The sequence below is a fragment of the Erythrolamprus reginae genome, chromosome 1 (genome assembly GCF_031021105.1).
Source record: "Erythrolamprus reginae isolate rEryReg1 chromosome 1, rEryReg1.hap1, whole genome shotgun sequence".
NCBI lineage: Eukaryota > Metazoa > Chordata > Lepidosauria > Squamata > Dipsadidae > Erythrolamprus > Erythrolamprus reginae.
The window spans coordinates 125,873,785-125,894,144 of record NC_091950.1 but is presented as its reverse complement, the minus strand read 5'-3'; the positions used below and the strand labels follow the sequence as shown (position 1 = coordinate 125,894,144).

The window sequence follows — 20,360 nt, the reverse complement described above, 5'->3', positions numbered from 1 at the left end:
AGTTTCAATAAAATTGTGTATACTTAAGTATTAATTGTTTTAATTGCTAAATTATGTATTAATGTTGTTGTTTTTATCTTCTACAGGTATCAGAAGGCTTGGGGTGTCTACCCTCCGCGGGCAGCACCCCCAACATACTCCTCATGGGGCCTCTTCTCCCCGCGAGTACTGCCCTGAAGAGGAGAGGCTGGGCTATAGGTCACTGTCCTCCGTGGTCAGACCTAGCCCTACACCCCAGGTGGGGAGGTGTCCGCCCCTCCCCATTGACAGGGGCAGCGCAGCGTTCTGCATGAGAGGCGCGAATCTGACAGCCGCGCTATCAGCTGATGGTCGGGAAGCCGCGCGGAACTGTCAAAACGGCCGAGGAATCACTCGGGCCGCAGCGTCGCCAACTGAGCAATCGCAAAGACCTCGCAGCCGCCTCGCCAGCTGGGAAGGACTCTCCGAGCCTGGGGCCGCTGAGGAGAGGCGCGCCCGCCATTTTCGCTGCCGAAAGGGCGCGAAAAGCCGTTACAACCGGCAAGCAATAGGCGATAGCTTGGCTGGCTGCCAGCAGACCTTGGAGGCTGATCTGCCTGGAGACTGACCCTGATTGGTGATCGCTTGGTCACGTGATGCAGCATCACTATGTAGAGACAGCTCCGAAGCTGTGACAGCCTCCATAGCCACTTATTGTGACAGGAGACTGCTGTGATCGCTGCTTGTTTAGTTGACGGTTCGCAGGGAAATAGTTGTGAGTAAAAACGCTGCCCCTTATCTACGATTAAAGGATGGCTGAACAGCTGGGTAATCGTGGGGAGGAACAGCCCCATTTGACTCCAGTGCCTAATAAAAATAAGGAGAAGGCTTCTGGCAAAGCCAAATCAAAATCCTCCCAGTCCTCATCCTCCATTAAAGAGGCTGAAAGGAAGATTAAAGCCTTGGAACAGAGGCTAGAGGCGGCCTTAGCTTCTCCTGCTGCAGGGGTCCTGACCATACCCCCATTTCAGCCACTTCCCCCATCAAGAACATCATCACCTGGACTGGCTCTGGGGGCCGTGGGCACGGCAAGTGAGAGGGACTGGTCTCCTGACCGACAGACTTTATCGGGTCCACCTCCACCTTCGCCTCTCACTAGGCCGGATAGGCCTGCTTCAGTCAGCCATCCTACCTATGGGCTTTCTGCAGGGACACAGGCGTGTGCCCCAACAGCAACGTTCACGCCAACGGCTGCAGGGCTTAGATCCCAAACTGATGTCTGGCAGACCTTCCCTCCATTCCTGCAGGACATTATTGCCAACGCTTATGCGCAGGGAATGGTAGTTGGAGCCCAGCGTGTAACACCTCCATTACCACAACCATACCAGCCCAGGGATCTTTGGTCAGCACCACCGCCCCCTCCTGGGCTAGATTCACTGGCGGGAGACACCGGGTTTCTGGAAGAGGACAGTGAACATGGGAACAATGAACTGTCTGATGACGAATATACCTTTCCAGAGCAGCCAGCTCCTGCGGGGCTGTTTAAGCCAACATTGTTTAGGGTGCTTTTGCACAAGGTGAAGCAAGCCTTGGATGTGCCAGGTGCGGCTGCACCTACTGATGCAGGGGATGGACTCAGGACTTCTGCTTCCCTGTGTAAGGAGCAACCTAGGGAATCTGATAATGTACCTGCGATGGAGATTTTCCTAGAAAACATTAAGCGCACCTGGCAGCACCCAGCAGCAGCGCAGGGCCCCTCCAATTTGGAGCGTCACTTCTACACATTCGACGACGAGATGGAAAACCTATTACAGTTTCCGCCAGTGGATAAGCCGGTAGCCACACTGGTGTCCAATGCCGTTGTCCCTTCTGAGACTGCAGACAGTCTCAAGCCTGATGAGAGACGGGCTGAAACACTCCTGAAAAAGGCTCATCGGATGGCAGCATGGGCCCTGCGGGCAGCATCTACTGCATCCGTCTTCAATAGGGCATCCATTATGTGGATTCAGGAGGTACAGGCCAGGATGGGGCCTGAGGACTCTCGCCTAAAGCAGGATTTAAACAAACTCCTGGCGGCGGCCGAATTTTCTGCAGATGCCACCTTGCATGCGGCGAAGTTTTCCGCAAGGGGCATGGCTTCCACTATTTCCTCTCGACGCCTCCTTTGGCTCCGACCTTGGCAGGCAGATGCCAAATCGAAATGGCCCCTGTCATCTGCCCCTTTCCAGGGCACAAAATTGTTCGGGGAGGTTTTGGAATCAGTCCTTGTGGAGGACAAGGACAAGAGGAAGATCCTCCCCAGATCCTCTCGATGTCAGGATCGCAATAACGCCCCATATCGCCGCCGACAGCCCTTTCGGTGGGACCCAGCTTCAGGGACCACACAGTCCTCCAGACCATATTCACAAGGACAATATGGTCAGGCCTATTCGTACCGGAGCGATAGGACCTACTTCCAGGACCGCGGCAGAGGGTACCAGCAGGCAAGGCGTCCCTTTCGAGGTTCTAATCAACGAGGCTTCCATCGACCCAAGTGACTGCATAGGGCAGGTCCCTTTGGGGGGGAAACTCCAAAGGTTTTGTACCGCCTGGAGGACCACATCCTCCGACGCTTGGGTCTTGGACACGGTAACTCGGGGCCTACGCATAGAATTCCTTCAAGTTCCGCCTACCCATTTTGTGTCATGTCCAGTGTCCAGAGATGTTACCAAACGGACATTACTAGAGCGGGAAATTGCGCATCTCCTAGAGATCCAAGCCATCGAGAGGGTGCCATCCCAGATGGAGGGTATGGGATTCTACTCCAGAGTCTTCATAGTACCCAAGACATCGGGAGGTTGCAGGCTCATTTTGAATCTGAAGCACCTGAACAGGTACGTGTTATACCGCAGATTCAAAATGGCCTCCCTTCGCACTATCCTGGCGTCAATCCGGCCTCGAGATCTCATGTCGTCCATCGACCTGAAGGAGGCGTATTTACACGTGCCCATTCATCCGGAACATCGGAGGTATCTCCGTTTTTATGTCCAGGGGAATCATTATCAGTACCGGGCGATGCCTTTTGGCCTCTCTTCCGCACCGCGTACCTTCACCAAACTCCTGGATGCGCTAATCGCTTCCTTACGGTCCCGGTTTAGCTTACTTGGACGACATCCTCGTACTGTCCAGGGATCTGGCGACCGCGCAGCAGGATCTACGGGACACGGTAACGCTGCTGCAGGACCATGGCTTCACGGTAAACGTGGCAAAAAGTCATTTTTCGCCCACAACCAATATCACCCATCTCGGCTCAGTTATAGACGCCATCGCCAGGAGGGTGTACCTCTCTCCAGAGAGACAGCGCAATGTTCAGGACTTAGTTACCAAATTGCAACATCAGAGGATGGTGCCGCTGGCCTTTTTATCCAAGGTCCTAGGGACCCTAGTGTCATGCGTGGACATCGTCCCCTGGGCAAGGTATCATTTCCGCACTCTACAATGGACATTGCTTCCATACCAAAAGCGACGTGTGAGTCACACACAGAGTTTGATTACGGTAGGACGATGCCTGCGCGACTCCCTAAAATGGTGGAAGTCCCGGGCGACACATCAAGGGTCTCCCTTTGGCCACCTACAATACATCATTGTGACCACGGATGCCAGCCTTCTGGGTTGGGGAGCCCATGTGGACCATCACGTAACTCAAGGGTTGTGGCATCCTCAGGATTTGAACCCAGTAAATATCAATTTCCTGGAGCTAAAAGCAGTGCGCCTTGCTTTACTAACCTTCACTCCACTTATCCAGGGGAAACATGTGTTGGTTCGTACGGACAATGTTGCGACCAGGGCACACCTCAACCACCAAGGAGGGACCAGATCTCTCAGGTTGATGGAGGAAACACAACTCCTCTTCGACTGGGCGGAGGACCATCTTGCGTCGCTTCACGCGGAGCACATTGCGGGGGAAGCCAATACTCAAGCGGATTGGCTCAGTCGGCAAGCAGTGGATCCAGCGGAGTGGAGCCTGACCCCGCAACTGTTCCAGCAAGTGGCCAACAGGTTTGGCAACCCGACAGTGGATTTATTCGCGACTCAACATAATGCCCAGCTTCTGAGATTTTACTCCAGGTTTCCCACACCAGGAGCCGAGGGGACCAATGCTCTGTACCTTCCGTGGCCGAGGGAATTGCTGTACGCCTTCCCACCGATACCGCTCATTCCAAGGGTCATCGAAAAGATTCTAGTGGAACAGGCGGAGATCATCCTGATAGCGCCGCACTGGCCACGACAGGCTTGGTTCGCCGACCTGATGGGGCTCTCAATTGTCCAACCTTGGAGGATCCCAGACGACCAAATCACCCTCATTCAGGGAGCGATATTCCATCCGGACCCTCAGTGGTTCCACCTGACCGCTTGGCGCTTGAGGGGGACAGGTTGAGAACCTGGAATATTCCCGAGAATGTCATCACTACTATCCAGTCGGCCAGGAGGCCTTCAACGACTAGGATTTACCAGGCTACCTGGGCCGCGTTCACCAATTTTTGCATGGACAGACATCAGCGGCCGCAGGATGCTCATTTAGTTTTGGTGTTGGAGTTTTTACAATCCGGTTTGGAGAAGGGATTGGCTCCCAACACCTTAACAAGACAGGTGGCGGCTTTGGCAACCATTATTCGATCGGAGGATGGTGGTTCATTGTCTCACCATCCATTGATTAAAGACTTTCTGAAAGGAGCTACCAATAAGCATCCTCCGCCAATATGACGATTCCCTACTTGGGATCTTTCCATGGTACTGCAAGCACTCACAGCTCCGCCGTTTGAACCGTTAAGAACTGTACCTTTAAGGATTTTATCCCTTAAAACAGCCTTTTTAGTTGCCATTACATTGGCACGTCGGGTGTCGGAGCTGTCGGCTTTGTCAGTTAGACCTGACCTCTGTACATTTCAATCCAATAGGGTGATCCTCCGTTTGGACCCAACGTTCATACCTAAAGTCAACACGCATTTTCACCGGACACAAGAACTTGTCTTGCTGGATTTTTGTGTCCATGGATCCCATCTGTTGGAACTTAAGTGGCATAAGGTGGACGTACAAAGAGCGCTGAAACTCTATATCAGACGTACGGGTCCTTTCCGTAAGACTGAGGCCTTGTTTGTCTCCTTTGGTCAACATCGACTAGGCCTCAAAGTGTCCTCACAGACAATTAGTCAATGGTTGAAGCTTTGTATTGTTGAAGCATACAAAGCGGGTTCCCATACACTGCCTAGTGGAATCACGGCTCATTCAACTCAAAGTGCGGCTACTTCAGCGGCATGGGCCACACAGGCATCTATAGAGGACATTTGTAGGGCGGCGACGTGGGCCACTCCTACCACCTTTATACGACATTATAAATTGGACTCCTTTGCTTTGGCCGAGGCGGCCTTTGAGAGGAGAGTGTTGCAACGAGTGTGTGATTCTACAGGGTCATGATTCAATGATGTCCCTCCCTTGAACACTGGAACTTGGGTATATCCCATGCTGGACTCTCCTTCCAGAGGCATGGGAGAAGAACCGTTGAACTTACCTGAACGGTCTTCTCGATGCCCTGGAAGGAGAGTCCAAACCCTCCCATTGAACCATGGACAGTTGTTGCAATTCAGTTATGGTTGTAGTTAATTATTCAATAAATTCTGTTTATTACTTGATTTCGTTTTTTAAAACTGAGGTATTGGGGCAGCAAGGGGGCGGTACCTACTTAATATGTTAATTATATTAATTTAAAACTCAGTCCCTACCAATAAGACTTGAGCTAAACCCATGCTGGACTCTCCTTCCAGGGCATCGAGAAGACCGTTCAGGTAAGTTCAACGGTTCTTTCCAGCTTCCAGAGGGCCTCTGGGTGGTGGGGGAAGCTGTTTTTGCCCTCCCTAGACATTGAATTATGGGAGTGGGCACTCCCGCATGCACGATAGCGTACATGCATGCTCTTTCGGCACCTGAGGGAAAAAAGGTTTGCCATCACAGATATAGGTGGTCCTTCACCTATGACCACAACTGAGTCCAAAATTTCTGTTGCAAAGTGAGACAGTAATTAAGTGAATTTTGCCTCATTTTACGACCTTTCTTGCCAAAATTAAGTGAATCACTGCAGTTTTTAAATTAGCAATATGGTTGTTAAATGAATAGGGTTTCAATGTTGTGCTCACATTTTTGGTGCTGCTGGGCGAACAGGTAGGTAAATTATCTGAATTCCACCCGAGCCACACTATAATCTTGTGTAAAGATAAAATTAAGCCCATTATTTCTAAATATTAATTAGATATGAGAATGCAGAAGTTTTAAATTAGTTTTCCCTCCCCCAGAACCATAGATTACATATATTTTAATAAATTCAAATAATAAACTCCAGTTCATCAAGAATTTTGTTTGTAAATTGTTATCTCATCCCTACTGATGATCTTCAAATGACCGTCTAAATATGGGGCATTATGAAATGAGTAATTGCTTCTAGTGTCGTATAAGAAAAGAATATACACAGGCATTCAACCAATCAGATTGAAACTTTTCTGTTTCCTACTTTCGAAATGTTTTGACGACACCGAATGGCCAATCATAATCTGAAATGTGTACATATGGAAAGAAAATTGTAAGAGGTACGGACAAGATGAGGAAAAAATAATACTCAGCAAGTATTATTTTGAATGACTCAATTGTCATAGAATAAGTGGGTCAAATGGAAAAATCTAAAGAATATTTATTATATACAATGGTAACTCTACCTAAGAATGCCCCTACTTACGAACTTTTTTTGCCTCTACTCATGAACCATTTTCCACTTACAAATCCCCCCCCCCTCGGGTCAGCTTTAAAGAGGTTGGGAGGAGTGGGTGGAAGCCAGCGGGGAGAGGCACGACCTGCCCAGCCCGGCCACCTCTCCCTGTCCCAAGTGGCGCAGAGACATCGCGAACAGCTTGCTCAAGCCAGTACCTGGGAAGCTGACTGGAGCAGCGAGCCGGGGAAGCAGACGGTCGGCGGGAGGCAGGCAAAGTACCGGGGAAAGCAGCCGGAGGAGGCCGAGAGGGGCATGCCTATGCGGATTCCGATGACCCTGACTTGGCGATCAAGGCTTCATCGGAGGCTCTGTGATGGACCGGAGCCCAGAGAAACCCACCCAGGAATTATGGAAGCAGCTTAGGATGGGGTGCTCTTCCTGGGTTGGGACCTTTTCTGCAAGCGAGTGAAGGAAACGGGCAAAAGAACGAATGACCCCAAGCACCGTTCGGTCCCATCCCCACCCCTCGTGCTGCTCATCTGGCAAACCGCAGCCAATCCTCTTTGCAAGGGGGTGCCTCCTAGCCGAGAGAAGACGAGGAGGGTGTATGTGTATGTGTGTCGTGCCGAGTGTGTGAACGTGAGTGTGTGTGTATGTGTGTGTGTCCAGGGGAATTGGGGGAGGGGAGAAGAAGGGGAGTGCTTTAGAAACTTTTGGGATGAGTTCACACGTATTATTTGCTTTTACATTGATTCCTATGGGAAAAATTGCTTCTACTTACGAACGTTTCTACTTAAGAACCTGGTCATGGAACAAATTAAGTTCGTAAGTAGAGGTACCACTGTAACTTGAGAGCTGTTTGGGGGCAGTTGGTGAACAGTTCGCTCTAGAACAAGGACAGAAGCACCAGCCTGAAGATGACGAGTGGGACCTCGCCGAAACGTCGCCAGAAATATCCAAATCTTACTCGGGAAGAAACCCGAATATGCCAAGACCATCATACCTGTACCCGTGAAAATCTATGAAAACAAATCTATATATATATATGTTAAACAAACTGGAAAGATGCATTGCTTAATCAATACTTTAATGTTATACTTGTGTTACATCCTATCTCTTCTTTTGTTTTTGTATAGCTTTCCTTGAGTAAGTTCAGTGCTTTTTTCCCCTCTGTACTATTTGCAAGAGTTCAATGATCTTGCATTAGCATTCCAGGACATATTTGTGCAATTTTCCAGTAATTTACCACATTTTAGTGCAGTCTAATGATATACATTATATTTCAGAGATCAATACTTCCTGAAAATCTAGATATAATATTTTATTAGAAGACCTCCTAGATCTCTTCCAACCTAATGATTCCATGTTTGTAATAGTATTGCAATAACTTGTACTAAAATGAATAGGATATATTAAAAGAGAATTGACGAAGAATAAACAAGCGTCAACAAGTAGGTTTTGTTATAAGAGGATTGTATGCTGATTTAATAGAGAATATTTTTTAACATGCTTCAAGTTCAAAATGTCACATGTATAGTAATTCTAGTAATTATAATCAGCTCCCCCCAGAAATTAGGACTGCCCCCACCCTCCTTGCCTTTCATAAACTCCTCAAAACCCATCTCTGTCGTCAAGCTTGGGGGAATTGAGACACTTTCCCCTTGCCTATGTAGTTTCTGTGCACAATATGACTGTATGTATGCTTTTATTTACTGGGGTTTCTCTTTTAGATTTTTTATATGCATAATTGCTGTTTTAGATTCTAATTATTAGATTTGTCATTATGTATTGTTTTTATCACTGTCGTGAGCCGCCCCGAGTCTACGGAGAGGGACGGCATACAAATCTAATAAATAATAATAATAATAATTATTATTATTATTATTAATTAGATTTGTATGCCGCCCCTCATACAATATAGAGATAACTATATAATAATAATAATAATAATTATTATTATTATTATTATTATTATCATCATTATATAGTTATCTCTATTTATGGGAATAACATCCAAATACATTACTATTCTCTTTTCGGGATGTGAACATAATTTCTTTTTGGGGAACAGAAGAAATAACCATTGTATCATTCTTATTGCTGCATAAAATGCAATTACCTAAGTAGAAATTGGTGACATCCTCAGCCTGGTCCCAACACATCATACATACTGCCATAAACAGCACATCCTAAAGAACAAAAGTCATGTTGTCTGGAAGCAAGCATGAAATTCATCCTGTCATACCACTGCTCTTTTGCCATCACCAGTTTTAAGAAATACCCAGCCTACAGTGTGAAGCAACTAATACGTAGCCTGCTCCTTCCACAGTTTGTAGTCATTCCTATCCAAAATATTAAACTTCTAGTTAACAATAAATATTGATTGTTCCACAATTGGAATGCAGAAAATGATTCATGTTAAGGGGAGATATCAAGGAATACTGGAAACTTGTAAGGATTTATTTTTGTGCCACAAGCAGAATTTTTTTAAAAATCACTCTTTTTCCAATACAGCGTTAGCTGTTGAACTTTTAACTGTTCTAAAGTTGATGAAACATGCATTGGTTGCTAGAACAAACAGGTGAAGCCCTCCTGAACCATGAGTCACCTGTAAAGGTACATTCTAAGTGGCCTGTGTGGCAGATGAATATGAAAAGAGGGCAGTGTTCAGGTGACATCAGAGTCTGTTCAATATCCAAGTACTTCCCAGAACAATTAGAAGTACATACATAAAGAATGATGTAATACGATGGTTAATCAAAATGGTTGTCAACGTTCTCTGTGCCTTTAACAGCCACAAAAGGTAATTGTTTAAAAATCAGGTGGTGAAACTCCATGATTAATTCTTCAGATCTAAAAGACCTTGAATTTTTCCTATTTCAGTGAGATCCCTGACAAAAACAATCTATCTGAGACGGAAAGCCTTCTCTGCTTTTCAGAACAACAAATTGGATTGCCTTTCAGGTCAGTGGAATCTAGTACTGTATTTTTCTAAGAATACATCCTCTCTTATTTTGAAAGAAAATCTTTCAAACAGTAGTTGGTGGTGTAATATTTATTATGAGAGTAGGAATTATTTTCTTGTCCTCCTAAAATGGGATTTAAAAAGTAAGCAGTGGGGTTACACCAATTCTTGATTATGTGGCCTCTTTAGAGTGTACTGGATTAAGGAAATAATGGTGGATAAGGGAACACAAATTATTTATTTATTTATTATTTTATTTATTTAAATATGTTGAAGATAATAGGCATAGTATAAACATAAACAAAGGCTACAAGTAAATTTGGACAATAGTGAGCGTGGTCATTTTGCTTACTTTTATCAGGTACTGCCAGAGTCCGTATGCATGGTTGTTTGTAAGCAGAAAACATAGGGTTAGGTAAATCATGATTTACAAACAAAGATAATGTCACTTAGGCTGGGTTCATGGATTTTTTTTATGACTAATGAGGCTGGCCTTTTAGTCGTAGTTTGTCGAACCAACCCATGACTTGATACAACGCAATGTTAAGCGATAACAGACCAGACGGCACGTCCTGCTGAGGCAAAGGGAAGCACGTAATTGCTTAATAAACACGGCGTGTCCATTAATCGGATTGAGTAAAATCCCGATTCGAGTTAACTGCGGGTGCCTGTCTGTGTCACGCCAAGCCGGGGAGAAAATAGCGTTTTGTCCGACCCTCGTCATCGAAACTTACTTCCAAAGTTTTTTCTTGGGCACCAAAGAAAATATTTGGTGCACCAAAAACAAATTCCTTGTGTGTTCAATCACGCTTGGCTAATAAAAGTATTCTATTCTATTCATAGCTGACTGTAACGATTTAATTTCCCCCCCTCAGGGTTCACACGACACACACCGAACCTTAAACGGGGTTCACACGATTTCCCCAACACCACCAACAACCCCCTCCGCCCTCCGGGCGGTTAATGGGGTATTTTGGGGGGCTGGTTCGTCATTCCGAGGCAGGCGCAGCCGTCTCTACTTGCCTTTTCACGACAAACACCCCCCCCCCCCAATAATTTAATCGGGAGCAACTTCTCTTCAAAATCACGGCGCCGCCAAGACGCCCTCTGTTAAGTCCTCGATTTACAACCCCACATTCACTTATTTACCACCATCCCCAATATGTAATCCGGAGCAGCTTCGCTTCAAAATCATTGCTAAGTCCTACTAACCCCCGTTAAATCCTCGACTTACAACCCCACATTCACCTATCTAACCCCCCCCCCCTCCACCCGAGAGAGAGCTGGCGCGAGCAACTCCTTCGGCGGGAAGCACGCGGCCCCACATTCCCGGTTCTCGCTTCGCAGCCTGCGACGCTGGCGGGGCGCTTCTCCTTATTGCCGCCGCCGCCGCCACTCTTCCCTCCCTCCGCCAGTCTTTCCTTCCAAGAGCCGGAAGTGAGCGCGGGTGGCGGCTGCTGCCGCTGCGGCCGTCCTAGCGCGGAGAGCCCAAAGAGGCGGGGATGCCGAAAGCGAACAAGGGGGTTTGCCAATAACTTTTTTTTTTTTGGTCCGCTGTGGGAAATGGCTGCAGGAGCCGCGGCGGCGGGTGCTTTGCGATGGATGCGCGCTGAGGTGAGGAAGGGGCAGCGAGCCAACGGGGAAATCTTCCTCCCCCCTCGCCACCCCCAGGGCGAGAGTGGGGGGGGGGCTCGGCTGGTGCGGGACGCGGGGGGCGCCTGGCGAGCCGTTTCTGGGGCGCCTCTTTTTCCCGGTGGCTGAGGCCTCGCTTCCTTTCCCGGCTTATCGGCTGTTCCCTAATAGGGGGAAGTTGGGGTAGTGGGCTCCCTGGTTTTGCCCCAGTCGGACCTTCTCCCCTAACCCGGGCAGTAACGAACGGAGGGTAGGCAGCTTTAAAGGCTTGCAGCCCTCGGGGGACGCGAAAAGGCCGGTCTACGCCGGCGCCGAAGCACTTTGCCTGCTTTGGGGCTTCGGGTCTGGCAAAGGGGAGAGGAGGGTTAGTATAACTCGGGAAGCTTCCTTTTTACAAACTTACCAGGAGGGCATTTTTAGACGACGACACCCCCCCCCCCGGCTCCTTCGGCCCTCGCGAAGCAGGAAATCTCAAACGAGCGGAAGGTTGTTTACACGGCACCGAAAACAAGACGGTTGTTTTGCTTCCCCTTGGGGAGAACTCGAGGCCTGTTTCCACAGGCTCTTGCCTATGGGGGTGGGCATCCTTGGGAAGATTGAGAGGCAGATATTGAAGATCGAGAGGTGTTGCTGTATACAGTATACAGACGTTGTAATGGTGCTGATATCTTGCCAATGATCAAACCTCACGAAGCAGTTATATACTTTTAAAAAAAAGAGATAGAAAAGGCCAAAAGACTTTCATAGCAATAATAGTTCCCCGTTTAAAAGCACCCCCCTCCTTTGTCTATGCATGGTATTTTTGTTCTAACAAAACACCAAAATCCAATGTATGTCTCTCTGTGTGTGTGTGTGTATGTATGTATGTATGTATGTATGTATGTATGTATGTATGTATTTTTAAAATTAAGGGAGACTAGGATAATGTATACAGTGTATGTATGTATGTATGTATATATATACACATAAGTATGTTTATGTATGTATATGTGTATGTATGTGTGTGTATGTATGTATGTATGTATGTATATATATATACACACACAGAGAAGCAATTGAAGCAATATAGATATTTTGAAGCAATGTATATTCATATATATATATATTTGCATGGATTTTTTTATTCCTGTTGCATTGATACTTTTTTTTGTACACACAAGCTGTAAGGGATCCTCATTCATTACTTCTAGTGTCCCAAAAGTTAGTATGTTTCAGTTGGTTAGTCTCGGAGGCTGAAATAATTTTCTTTCTTGGAATGTCTCGAGTTAAAAGTTTTTTGAACTTAAAAATGCACTGCTTGAAATGCTTCAGACTTTTCAGATGTGGCTGATTCTTTTGTAATGTCAAAACGCATATAGTTATTTTCAGTTCTCATAGTTACTACTTGCCTTTGTATATGAAGCTATGATACCAATGTATAAACTATAGCTTCCTTCTTGCAGTTGTGTTTGGAATACAAAACTATCCACTTCTTGTTACTTCTTGTTATTGAATTGAGGAAATTGGCATGGTTTTAATAGAAAAGAATGGAACAAGTTAAACTCCACTTGCAGATGTCAATGTCTTTTTAAGAGCCACAAGAAAGTATTTACATGCTGTTCTGTCCCGAGTCCCAAGGCACATATAAAAACAGAAATACGATTTTTTGAGCATCTTAGCTAAACATGAAAAGTGTATTTTTATATTCAGTACATACAATGAAAACAAACTAGTTCATTGCAACCATAATATATTTGAAAATGCATTGCTGTTCATTTTAGTTTAAAATATATAATAAATTAAGCTTTGGTTCTTGTTGAATCAAAACCTATTTTGTCTTGCTTTTACACTTTAGAAAAACTCTAAAGGACAAACACAAATGAAAGTTTTTATAGTTGCTTTCAGAGAAGAAATGCAAAGATTTTCTCCAGTTTTGTGCTATGAATTTTAAGGTATATCTTACATAGCTTTGTACCAGATTCTCCCCCACTCCATCCCCTAGGAATTTTGTACTCCACCCACCACATTCCATTGTCCTTTGTGGCAGACTTTAATGTCACTTAACTGCTGAAAAATTGAAGGTCTAGGTCTCGCCATGCTATCAGAAAATCACTATGCAACCATAGTAGATTGAGTTTGTTATTTGAATGTTCTGATGTCATAAACTTGCCCTATGCTAAATCAGATCATCAGTCCATTTAATTCTGTATTAATTGGCAGTGGCCTTTAAATGTTTGGAAAAAAGATCCATTCCAGCTCCACACATATTTGCCTTAGAATGAATATTGAACATTCTGCAATTAAACAGTATTCTCCACCACTTAGTTATTGCACCTTGCTGTGACTTTTATTCACAATGGCTTGTGGGTTTACACATATATCAGCTTGTCAAAGACTATCATTTTTTTTAAAAACCATTTTTTTGCATTTGTTTCATTGTTCATCACTGATATACAAATAGTGAAGAACATATTAGAAAAACTGAGGTCCATCATCCAAACGAAATGGTGTACTGTAGATACCACAAAGAGTTTGAAAGACTGATGTCTGTTTACACATTAACTTTGTGGGTCACACGCCTGCTACCTCAGTTGCATAGAGAATGGTCCTGAGGAAAAGAGTGTGATGTATACACATAACAGTTGTGTGAAGAGAGAAAATGGTGAAGAGGATTTGAAAATTTGTACAACAATCATTAACAAAACTCTAGCTAGAAACAATACACAGGCATTCTTCATTTAAGTAGCTAATGTAATTTAATAATAGTGCCATTCAATGTAATTAATGTACCTGTTTTCCCCAAAATAAGACCAATGCTGAAAATAAGTCCTAGCATGTTTTTAATATATGTGCCTAATACAAACCCTACTCCCAAATTAAGCCCTACTTAAGAGCCTGCACAGCCAGCCATCTGTCCATTCTGTCTGGATTCTTACGGTGTGACTATGAGATTTTATTTATTTTATTTATTCGATTTTTATGCCGCCCTTCTCCTTAGACTCAGGGCAGCTTGCAATATGCTAGCAATAGCACTTTTTAACAGAGCCAGCATATTGCCCCCACAATCCGGGTCCTTATTTTATCCACCTTGGAAGGATGGAAGACTGAGTCAACCTAGAGCCAGTGATGAGATTTGAACCGCTGACCTACAGATCTACAGTCAGCTTCAGTGGCCTGCAGTACAGCACTCTACCTGCTGCGCCACTCCGGCTCTTGGAATGGATCTGCCCCAGAAAATAAGAAAAAAAGAAAATAAGACGCAGTGTTATTTTGGAGGGACGGGTGGTAACGACCAGTTGTGGTTAAAATATTGAATTACTCTGGTAGAAGGCCAGGATGAAGTCCATCCTCAGCTGCAGAATTCATTTGGTGTCTTGGGATCAATTTCTTTCACTATTGTTGAGAGGCACTGTAGGTGATATAACTAGTTATATTTTATTTTACTGTGCTGGGTGAGTGGGTATCTTATGTTAGACTATTCCCCGAACTCGCTGTAACCCTGTTGAGCTAGCGATATTTTTGTTACTTTCATTGGATGACCGGTATAAAAATGCTTAATGTAAATATCTTGAGTGCACATCAGTAATGTGTCTCTAGAAAGGTATTTTCATTAAAGATTTTTGTCTGCATTCTGTGAAAACTTGGTTCAGTAACATTTGTGTACCAAATATACCAAATCTGTTCAGTACTGCTCTCATAGTTACCGGCTAATAGGGCATATTGCACATGGTACTGATTGATTTAGTTAACCTCATCTATACCTTCCTTGTCTGCCTGAAAAGCGCAATATGAAATTGACTAAATACAGTGATCAATACTGGAGGTCAATATCACTGGGCACATTTGTTAAAAACATGGGGAATAGTGCAACTTGGAATGTTAACAAATTAACAAATGCAATGGAAGAAAAATAGATACACTATTTGTGAAGTTACAAAAAAAATGAAAAGGATATAATAGATCGAAAAGACAGTAGTCTGGCCTTAAGGAAGATAATTGACACAAATACACACAGGAAGTGAATATATATAAGTTCAGTTATTGAGAATATTGATTAACAGTGCTTAGAAAATGTTCTGCTCTGATTATATGGTTTAAGCATAAATCTATTTGTATGTACAGATAGTAAATCTGAAACAAATCTGAAGTTACAGTTTATTTGATTTTTAATGATAGAATATTGATTCAATTATTGAGGGATACAGATGAGAGATTCTGAATGTGGTTCCTGGCAGAGAAATGAACTTGGAAGAAAAGGAAAGAAATTAAAAATAGAATTGTTTTGGGAAATGAAGTATGTGTTGTATTTTAAAAATATTGAAGAATAGATTTAAACTCCCAATAGAATAAATTGAAGAAAACATTATCCGGAAACTGTTTGGAATGGAATGAAAAGAATTGCATCACAAAGTGCCACAGAAGTATGTAGAATTATGGTAATAGAAAGGATGGAAGCATGAACAAGGATGCCTAGTGGAATGACAAAGTAAAGGGGCTGTGGCTAAGGCAAAATGTACATTATTGCTGTAGAAAAGAGGATGAAAGATATAACAAAAAATATGGTGCTGTAATCAAATCATTAGATTTAAAAGAGACAGGGAAAATGCAAAGCAATTTTGATTAACAAAACATTGGAAATGGATGAAAGGACCAGTCTGAGGAGCTTCTGACATAGTGAGTGCAGTTAAAAAATAAAAGTGATTAAATGATTTGAGATGAAACCAACTTGAGATAATATTCAGAGAGTTTTTTTAGAGATTTGATGGAAATAGTGATATCTCAAAGATTGTTATTGAAACAAATGCAGTGTTAGTGTCCAAGAAACAAAGAGCACTAAAAGAAAAGTGATAAATATGAAAATATGAGAAAAACTATTAATAGTATTTAAATAGTATTAATAAACATTAATAGCAGAAATAGTGTAATTGGGGAAATATTCAGATATTGATTTGGTTGACTGATGGACCGACTTACAACTTGTTTCACATGTATATGAAGATGCATTTGTGCCTGATACTTGGAAGAATGCTGTTATTATTCCCTCACACAAAGGGAAAGTATAATGTTGTGTTCAGAGACATTCACATGTTGATTACTGGGCATTCCTCAGTTATCCATTAAAAAAACTGGAGCCTTTTCACCAGTTCATATTAAGATTGTGAATAAAAGGCTAAAAAAAAACACCCTTTCACTTTAGCCACCTTAAAGATAAATTGGGTTCTAAAGTGAAACCAGGTCATTTGTTGAGAATCTTGTACCTCTTCCATCTTTCAATAAATCCTGTTAAACTAAGAGAAACTTGCTTTTTGTTGAAATAAGTTGCCAAGGGCTTCATAAATAAGTACTGTGAGAGATTAGAAAAACTATCATCTAGGAAAACATACAGCAGTATTCAAATTAAATGAATGTAAGAAATGACAATTAGCAAAATTGATTTTGCAATCTGTTGATGGAAGTTGGGGACACAAATGTTTTTAGCAGTTACCTATTAGTGTCAACAACTGAGAGAAAGTGCTGGACACATTGGGGCTGGCCTGATCAGTGGTATATGTCATGTTGAGAAGTGCATTGAGAAGGGAAAGTTGGGGAGATCCTGTGTGTTTTTATGTATGTTAGAGAAAATTCATAGAAAAAATAATAGTAGATGCTTGGAACAAACTTCCAGCAGACATGGTTGGTAAATCCACAGTAACTGAATTTAAACATGCCTGGGATAAACATATATCCATCCTAAGATAAAATATAGGAAATACTGTAGTATAAGGACAGACTAGATGGACCATGAGGTCTTTTTCCTGCCGTCATGTTCTATGTTTCTAAATAGATCTGCAAAGTTTACATCCACTTGAAGAGATCACTGAAGATACATAATATATGTTGTTGAGTTCCTAATTGCCCAGGATCTACAAAATAATTCTGGTAAAGGAGACAAAGGTCTATAAACTGAAACTCAGCACTCATAAAAGGGATCCTTAATTGGATAGTAATCCAGTTAAGGTGGTGGTTGTAACCCACTGAATCCTCAGAATTGTAGTTCAGAGACAGTGAGCATTGTTGCTAGCCAAATAATTAGCTTATGTAATTTCCAGTGCTATTCACTGATTGAGGTTAGGGCACCAGCTATAAAATTTCCTGGACAGAAATAGCCCGGTCATTTTCCATTCCTCTAGTATTATGAAAGTTAAATCACTTTTCAAGTTTTTCAAAGAACTAGATTGTGTGGATTATTAGATACAACAATTAGCTGTGTGCTGATACTGTGAATTTTAGGTATTTTAGGAATTATATTTCTGTCACTACATTACAGCGCCTTCCAGTTTAATCTTATACTTACATTAAAAAAGAAAAAAAGAAAGGTAAAAGTCTTAATAGAAGAGAATACACAAAAAAGTCCTCTGCCTGCGACTACAATTGGGACTGGAATTTCCAGTGTAAACCATTGTGGTTATTAAGTAAGATGCCCACATGACTGCTTTGCTCAGTGACTTCAATCCTGGCTCCCATTTGCATCATTAGGAAAGAAACATCTGCACTGGTCTGGAGAAACAAAACTTGGATTCTGGGAATCTGAGCTTCCTTTCTCTGGCTCACCGCAGGAGTTTCCTTTCCCTCCATGTGTGAAAGGGAACTGCCATGCTGGGCTAGAGAAAGAGAGCTCAGATCTTCAGCATCCAAGCTTCCTTTCTCTGTCCTGCTGCAGGACTTCCCCTTCTGTCAGGATTCCAAATAGCATCCAAAGCCAAATCAGAGTCCGAGGCAACGTATTCTTCAAAGTTCCAATTTATTAGCAGAGCCATGTTGGGTGCCACCGGGAGAACCCCAAATCTGAATTCCCAGGGGTTTCTCCACCCAGTTGAAAGCCCTTGTCCTCATAATCACAAGGCCATCTTGTTGACCAATCTTCAACTACCAACCTGGCAGAATCCACCCATTTCCTTCTGTGCAGGTGAAGGAGTGCGAAGAGAAGGATGACCTTGACTATCTAGAAAGAATTTGTTATGGCTACATACAGAAAGCCCTCACGCAATTGCCTATTTCAAATTTCCACAGTAAAGAATGCACATTAAAATACTATAAAGCGCGGCAGGCCAAAGACACTGATTTAAATGGCTTCGGCCTGACACCTTCCTTTCTTGCAATTATTTTGAAGGCTACATGCAGTCTTTTTCTACCCTTCAGAAACATCACATTTGCTAGCTGTCTGCCTCAGCCTTGGTTTGGCCTTAGCTCACCTATCAGCAGTTGTACAAAAAGGCAAAGGTTGAATGAATCTGGGTATAGAGGGGCAGGAGACGTCTGAGCCTTCCAGGCATATTGGAGCAAAAAGAAGTAAGCAAAGAGCAGGCCAAAAAATCCAGAGCTCTTTTTTGAGTGTTGGCAGGTGGGTAGGTGAGGTAGTTGCAGCACCACCACCATCATAAAGGGGATGTATGCCAAGTGTCAGAATTTTGATAATGTTAGTTCCTTAATTAGGATATTGTTCTTGTCTAGCTTATTTATCTGCTGTTAATCCCTTCTTATCTGGGTATTGGTTGCTGCAATTTCGCTGAAGCTTCCCTCGCTGGGAAACCCCACCTCTGGACTTCTGTTGCCAGCGAAGCGCCCGTTTTTGCGATGCTGGGATTCCCCTGCAGCATCGCAAAAACGTGGAAGTCCGGAGGTGGGGTTTCCCAGTGAGGGGAGCCTCAGGGGAATTCCAGCAGCACAAAAACGGGCAATTCGTTGGCAACGGAAGGTCCGGAGGTGGGGTTTCCCAGTGAGGGGAGCCTTTGCCTAGCAACGGAAGTCCGGAGGCGGGGAATCCTAGCAGCGGTGGCGGGTTCGTAAGATGAAAATAGTTTGGAAGAAGAGGCAAAAAAAATCTTAAACCCCGGGTTCGTATCTCAAAAAGTTCGTATGACGAGGGGTTTGTAAGATGAGGAATCACTGTACACTAAAACACTTAGACCTGTAACCTTTAACTGAGCAGAATGGTGCATCAAAAAGCAAAACCTTTCCAGCCAACGTACAGTGGTACCTCAAGATACGAACTTAATTGGTTCCAGGGGGAGGTTCGTAAGACGAAAGGTTCGTAAGACGAAACATTGTTTCCCATAGGAAACAATGTAAAGTCAATTAATCCATGCAACAACCCCCCCCCGCAAAAAACCGCTGCCGCCCGGATGTCACCTTTTAAAACAGCCGGGGGGGCTTCCCAGCAGCCTCCTGAACCCGAACGCCAAACCCGAACTTCCGGGTTCAGCGTTGGGAGGCTGCTGAGAAGCCCCCCGGCTGTTTTAAAAGGTGACAGCCGGGTGGCGGGGCTTCTCAGCGAAAGTTTGGGTTTGGGAGGCTGCTTTGAGGAGGCGGGGAAGCCTCTTGCAGCAGCTGCCACAGCTGCCGGCTTCCCCACCGCTCACCCGCCGCCCGCCCTCCCAGGATGCTGACCTGCTGCCTCGCGGGGAAGCCGGGCAAGAGCGATCTTCTGCCGGCCATGGGCGAGCGGCGGGGAGTCACCCATGGCCGGCAGAAGATCGCTCTTGCCCGGCTTCCCCGCGAGGCCTCAGGTCAGCAAGAGCAATCTTCTGCCGGCCATGGGCGACTCCCCGCCGCTCGCCCATGGCCGGCAGAAGATCGCTCTTGCCCGGCTTCCCCGCGAGGCTTCCCCCCTCCTCGCCCGCCACCCACCCATCCAGAATGCTGACCTGATGCCTCGCGGGGAAGCCGGGCAAGAGCGATCTGCCGGCCATGGGCGAGCGGCGGGGAGTCATCCATGGCCGGCAGAAGATCGCTCTTGCCCGGCTTCCCCGCGAGGCCTCAGGTCAGCAAGAGCGATCTTCTGCCGGCCATGGGCGACTCCCCACCGCTCGCCCATGGCCGGCAGAAGATCGCTCTTGCCCGGCTTCCCTGCGAGGCTTCCCCCCTCCTCGCCCGCCGCCCACCCGTCCAGAATGCTGACCTGAGGCCTCGCGGGGAAGCCGGGCAAGAGCGATCTTCTGCCGGCCATGGGCGAGCGGCGGGGAGTCGCCCATGGCCGGCAGAAGATCGCTCTTGCCCGGCTTCATCGCGAGGCATCAGGTCAGCAAGAGCGATCTTCTGCCGGCCATGGGT

The 20,360-nt window shown here is 44.8% G+C and overlaps 1 protein-coding gene across 2 annotated transcripts in view; it reads left to right on the top strand.

The window, feature by feature from the left end:
- The first annotated feature begins 9,559 nt into the window (after nt 1-9,559).
- The window catches only part of PIK3C2A (phosphatidylinositol-4-phosphate 3-kinase catalytic subunit type 2 alpha), a 72,791-nt gene continuing 61,990 nt past the window's right edge, over nt 9,560-20,360 (top strand). Inside the window, exon 1 of one of the 2 annotated variants that reach the window (XM_070764160.1) lies at nt 9,560-9,658. The gene's annotated coding sequence lies outside the window, so the exon portion shown is untranslated. Of the gene's footprint in view, nt 9,659-11,087; nt 11,274-20,360 lie in introns of those variants that run through there. The other variant, XM_070764153.1, reaches the window with a different exon arrangement.